Source organism: Symphalangus syndactylus, chromosome 3 (genome assembly GCF_028878055.3).
Source record: "Symphalangus syndactylus isolate Jambi chromosome 3, NHGRI_mSymSyn1-v2.1_pri, whole genome shotgun sequence".
NCBI classification, from domain to species: domain Eukaryota; kingdom Metazoa; phylum Chordata; class Mammalia; order Primates; family Hylobatidae; genus Symphalangus; species Symphalangus syndactylus.
In genome coordinates this window covers 63784526-63790525 of record NC_072425.2, presented here as the reverse complement: position 1 = coordinate 63790525, position 6000 = coordinate 63784526, and the positions used below count along the sequence as shown (strand labels likewise).

At 34.0% G+C, this 6000-nt stretch overlaps 1 long non-coding RNA gene across 1 annotated transcript in view; it reads left to right on the top strand.

Annotated features, from left to right (window-relative positions):
* Positions 1–1371: 1371 nt before the first annotated feature.
* LOC134736238 (uncharacterized) overlaps positions 1372–6000 on the top strand; it is a 41834-nt gene continuing 37205 nt past the window's right edge. The window contains exon 1 of the long non-coding RNA XR_010120135.1: positions 1372–1698. This is a non-coding gene — a long non-coding RNA (uncharacterized lncRNA). The remainder of the gene's footprint in view (positions 1699–6000) is intronic.

The following is a 6000-nucleotide window of genomic DNA, read 5'->3' as shown; positions in this document are numbered from 1 at the left end:
ACTGGGCCCACTGAGAAAATCCAGGATAATCTCTCCATCTCAAGATCCTTAGTTTAATTACATCTGCAAAATGAGTTTTGCCATGTTTTATAACTCATTCCCAGGTTATATGGATCAGGATGTGGACATCTTTAACTATTACTTGGTCTGTCACATCAGTGAAGGAAAGTAGCCCACGAACCCGCCAAAGTATAGGAAAGGGAAGAATTAACTTTAAAGAAAGCCTAGCTAAGAGAAACCTGGCACCAGACCAGGAGAGTACAAATCAGGAAGACATTTCCTACCTCTTACTGCCCCTTACTTCTTGTTCCATGACCCCAGGGAAAAACCTTTTGACAAGCTGGAGAGGAGAGAAGTATCAGCTAGGGAAACAGGAAAGAAGTGAATCATATGATCCTTTTTTCCTATTGTAAAATTTCTACCTAGAGCTACGTTGAGTTGATAGAGAAGATACTGGAGAATATTTTTTATTATCTGAGAGTAACCACAGAAGTCATGCCTGGGGCTCATCTAAAGGTGGTAATTGGCCCTGTGAAGTTGATTTGAACAGGTAGTGCCAGTGGGAAAGGAAGGAGTAGGATTAAGCTGTTTTCTTATTGCACCTTGAAGGTTAAGCTTCTCTAACATAATGGTTACGTAATATAATTCTAACTTTAAATTGTTTTGTGCAAATGAAAATTAATTGATGACTTAAAGATGACAAAAGTTAGCATTTGATTGGACAGCTAAGAAGTTATTGCCCAGAACTAGAGTTAGAAATTTTAATTCCTGCACGTTCTTGGTTTAAGTGACATGAAAAGAGAAACAAAAGTAGAAACTCTAGAGAAGTGACTGCAAGCAGTGCAAACAGAAATAGAAACAACAGAAGTGGCAAGGTGTGGAACCACTGATATTCATATAAAGTGACATTAAAGAACAAAAATTGCCACTGGGGAAAAGAGAAGAAAATGTGTTAATTAAAACAGAAATATAGTTTGGGGATGTTTAGTGAAAGGGCACACTTAAACACCCTCCTGATATTAAGGCCATATAACAAAGGCATATCAATTAAAGAGCATACCTCTTTTAACTATTCCATGAAGGACCACTTGTCCCTTCATACCTCAATTATCTCTGAAGTCTTCATTGTTCTACAATATGATATTACACTAATGTTCATTGTATCTTTACCTCATGAAAAAGAAAGGTTACCTTTTTGGAAGCATAACATTTTCTATGGCAGGAACATGAATAACACAGCTTAGAGAGTTTGCCATAAAAGATCAAAGAACCATTTCACTGTTGTAACCAGCCTCCATTATGACCCTCAGTGATTTCTCCTGGTCTCTTTGCCCCCCCTCTTTAATGCAGGATTTTTCCTGAATGGCCAACAGAATGCAGTGGAATTGATGACGTATGATTTCCAAGACTAGATCCTAAAAGGCATTACAACTACTGCCTTGGTCTCTTGGATCACTTGTTCTAGCGGGAGCAAGCCATCATGTCAAGAGAATACTCATGTAGGCCTGCGGAGAGATCTATATGAAAAGAAACTGTGGTTCTCAGCCAATAGCCAGCACCAACTTGTTGGTCCTGGAATAAGCCACATTTGGAAGTAGGTCCTATAGCTCCAGTCAAGTCTTCTGATAACTGCAGGCCAATAGACATTGAGGCACAACTACCAGCTGAGCCACTACTGAACTCCTAATTCACCAAACTGTGAGTGATTATAAATGGTTGTTATTGTTTCAAACCACTGCATTTTGATGATGATTTGTTATACAGCAATAAGTAATGAGTATTTTACTTTTGAAGAGTAAAATGTCAATCAGCAGTGCAATTTTAGGTATTACATAATTTATTCTTCAAATATTTCAAGTGTCTAAACTAGTAATGTAATTATTTTTATCTATTTTATATTGATTTCATTGCATGACTCAATGTATTACCATTAAAACATAAAGTGGTAACCAACAGAAAAGAAATCCACCAGTCCTCAGTCTGTTACCAATGGTCATCAAACTGTTTAACATATTACTGAGCATTTCTAATCTATTTAAATTAATGCTTTATTTCAGCAGAAAAAAAACAAAAATGTATGGAAAATAAAGTCAAGTGAAAAAAACTTCAACTTCTAAAAAAAAGATGGTGAGATACACACACGCACATACACACACAGATGTATACATACAAATATACAGATATATTAATGTATATTATGTAATACACATTACAGTATACTAATATATCCTAATTTAGTCCTGTTGGACTCTCCTCCCAGTGACTTGGGTTAAATGTGCTACAGCACGAGAAGAAAAGAAAATCAGGTAATTCAGTTAAGCAGAATCCAGAGCAAATAATTCATCATTATGCAGCAATTACTCCTTAATTTTTTTTATCCCTCTAAGGGGGAACACAAATCAGTTCACTTTGAGAATGGTACAATTTGATTATCTCATATAAGATCTTCATTTAAAAAAAATAAACACGAATTCAGTTTTGTACCCTGTCCTCTTATTAAACAATTTTTACATCCCCTTCCTATGCTTCAAAATGTTGATGCCAGATCAAAAGTTCTACTGCAATGGAAAGTCTAAAGTGATTATATTCATTTTCTAAACTATATGGGTATCTTTGATAGTATGTTACAAATATTTACCCCCAGCTCAGTAAATATGTGGATATGTTGCTTATGATCATCTTATCACTTATTAGAGTCCTAAACAATTATTTGGGTCTCAGAAAATACTTATTTGAATTAAAAATATGAACTTTAATCAATTACTTTATTGAATTCTTATGAGTATGTATCTAAGTACTTTAAGAAATACAAGATATTAAATATATGTTTTCTGTCTTCTGGAGGCCCACATTCTAATAGTCAAAACTAGATACAATTGTAAGGCAAGTTAGGTAGTATTTTAAGTTCTATTTCAGCTTATAGAAACCAAACAAAAGATGACAAAGGTCACGTATGATTATTTAAAAAAGGGATGATAGGCTTAAAGAAATCTGAATGGCAGTTTGGATCTTGAAATGATTTTTTTTAAGATTTTCCTATATTCTTTTTTGAATGCATTTCTAGAAAGCTAGGTAAATACCAATAAAATGTTATACCAGTTGTTTTGTTCTCGGTAGTTGAAACTATATTTAGTATTTTTACCACATTCAAGTAGCATTTTTGTTTGGAGAAAATTTCCTTTTTTCTTTTTTGATTACAGTGAATGATGTGTCAGTTAGGATGTTAGTGTTAATACACCAATAGAACAATGACTAATAATATTGCTCAACTCGGGTCCAGAGAAATGATCCAGAGGCACACACAAGAGAAATCAGAGCAGCTGGAAAGGGCCCAGTCAGGTTAGTAGCTACAGAAATACTTGGCCATAGACAAATTTATCGGCAACTGAACTCACCCTTTTCTGTTCAACACTTACTGTCGACCCATAGAGCTAAACATAGGCTCTTATTCTAACTCTGGTATTAAAGAGCTTCTTGATTTAGAGCACATATATTAATTATTTTGAGACTTCTTTTTTCATCCATTAAAGTGCTTAATAATATCAATTTAATGGTTTGTAGATATAATTAAATATATATCATATGCATGATGTGTGAAACAAAAAAGGTCTTCAGAAAATGTTATTTATTTTACTTTTGCTCCTTCTGAAGCTTTTATATTGAATACATCTCAGTTATAAGGCTGCACATTGAGTAAAATAATTTACAATATTGATTTTTTTAAATTCCAAAAAGTATTTTAATAGCCAGCAGCTATATATTTTCTTAATACAGCCACACAATGCTTCCAGATGAGATGAGGGATTAGTCATGTCTTCACAGTGCTGCTGGGTGCCAGATTCTATTTATTAATAATCACTGTTTGGAGTGCTGTGTGGTAGAAGTTTCAGAAGAAATTTTTATGTTAATTGCAAGGTTGAGAGAAAATTTTCTCAATGTAGCTAAAACTATTTGGGGGAGACTATTATGAAACAAGAGAGAACAGTCACTAGTAAAATGATCAAATGTCCTATTTTGAAATACAATGCTTTGATTCGAATAAAAGCAAGGAGGGAGGAAGAGAAGCACAGAGCTGGGCTGATGTCTACCCAAATCCATAACATATGTAGTCTAGTCTAAGGATTTGAGGAGCTTCATAATTAAGATCTTTAGCTTGCTGTGGAGATTATTCACCTGCTGTTTTTCATCTTTTCTAGAGAATCTCTCTAAATTCCCATCATTGTTTTGCAACATACATTGTAAAAACAAAAACAAAAACAAAACAAAACAAAACAAAAAAACACGCACTTCCAAATAGTTAACAGGCAGCAGGGTCTCGTTTGCTCAGCATGTGTTTTCTCAGTCTTTGTATTAGCAAGGTTCCTAGGAGTATTCTAAACATTTTGGTTCAAAGATAGGCTCCAAAGGATTTAAATTGTCAGACTGAGGTGAGAAAATCTGCCCAATCTAAGGCTGTCCTTGACAGGCCCTCCTCAAGTTGGAATTAGTTCTACATGGATTCTGCCACGTTTAATGGCATAATTCAATCTTTCTGAGGTTATCTGCAGAATTTTGTTCAACTTTCAACTTCCACAGATCAGGAATATAAAGACCACCTGCAGCATGTATAATCTAAATTTATCTGCAAGTGGAGAATTTTTAACTATCAAATCAAAAGGGAGTTAAATGGCTAGACAGAACTTATGCAATTTATTTTATTCCTATCTGCAGGTTCACATCTGCTGTCTCCTGAATGAACTCACTTTTATATTCTAAATAATTACACCTCTGCTCTTTTTAACACAACTATAGTAGTCCTTAGTGTTGATAGACTATATATATATATATATATATATATACATATATATGTATATAGTATATAGAGTATATACTCTATATAGAGTACTATATATAATAGTACATATACTCTTACGGTATATGTGTATATATAGAGTATATATATATGTATATATAGAGAGAGTATATATATGTATATAGAGTATATACATATATATGTATATAGAGAGTATATGTATGTATATAGAGTATATACTCTGTATACAGTACATATATAGTATCTATAGCGTACATATATAGATACATATCTATGTAGAGAGTATATATAGATATATATCTATATATATATAGAGAGAAAGCAAATATATATATGTAGATATAGCATTGACTTAAATATTTAAGGTTAAAAGTAAATTTCAAATGGATGCTGTTCAACATGGTAGTCACTAACCATATGTAAATAATTAGTTGATTAAAATAAGTAAAATAAAAAATATTTCAGGCCATTGTTTGCACTAGCCTCACTTCAGATGTTCAGCAGTTGCAACAGTGCAGATTTAGAACATTCCTGTTATTGCAGAAGTTCTACTGGATGGCTTTACTCTTTGAAACTGCACTCTAAAGAATCTTTATATCGTAGCCCATGTCTCCTTAGGAAACAGATAATGGCAATGACAAATCCAACAAAGTATTCTAAATAGTAATGTGACAAGACTGGCTTAGGAAGTAGTTGGACAGAAAAAAAGACAAAGAAAAGGAAAGAGGGAGAAAGGAAAGAAGAAAAAATGGAAAAGAAGGATGGAAGGAATAAAGGAAGGAAGGAAGGAAGGAAGGAAGGAAGGAAGGAAGGAAGGGAGGGAGGGAGGGAGGGAGGGGAGGGAGGGAGGAAGGAAGAGAGGGAAGAAGGAAGGAGGAAGGAGGAAGCTTTGTATATGTCAGGGACAGTTTTATATATAGTACCATATTAAATATTGGCTTATTTGACAATGTGATGTATTAGCTAGTATGCCAGTTAAACCTCCTACTGTGAAAAGGAAAATGAATCCTAGGGCTCAGAATATTTCGGGAGATAGTTTGATGTAATCACCATGCAGTGTAGCTAATCAGCTAAAGACCTTGACGCCAGTAGGGTTAGAAATAATTATGGTAGCAGAGGTGAATTATGCCCATGTGTCTATGTCTGTTCCTACTGTAAATATATGGTGAGCCCATACGATACATCCT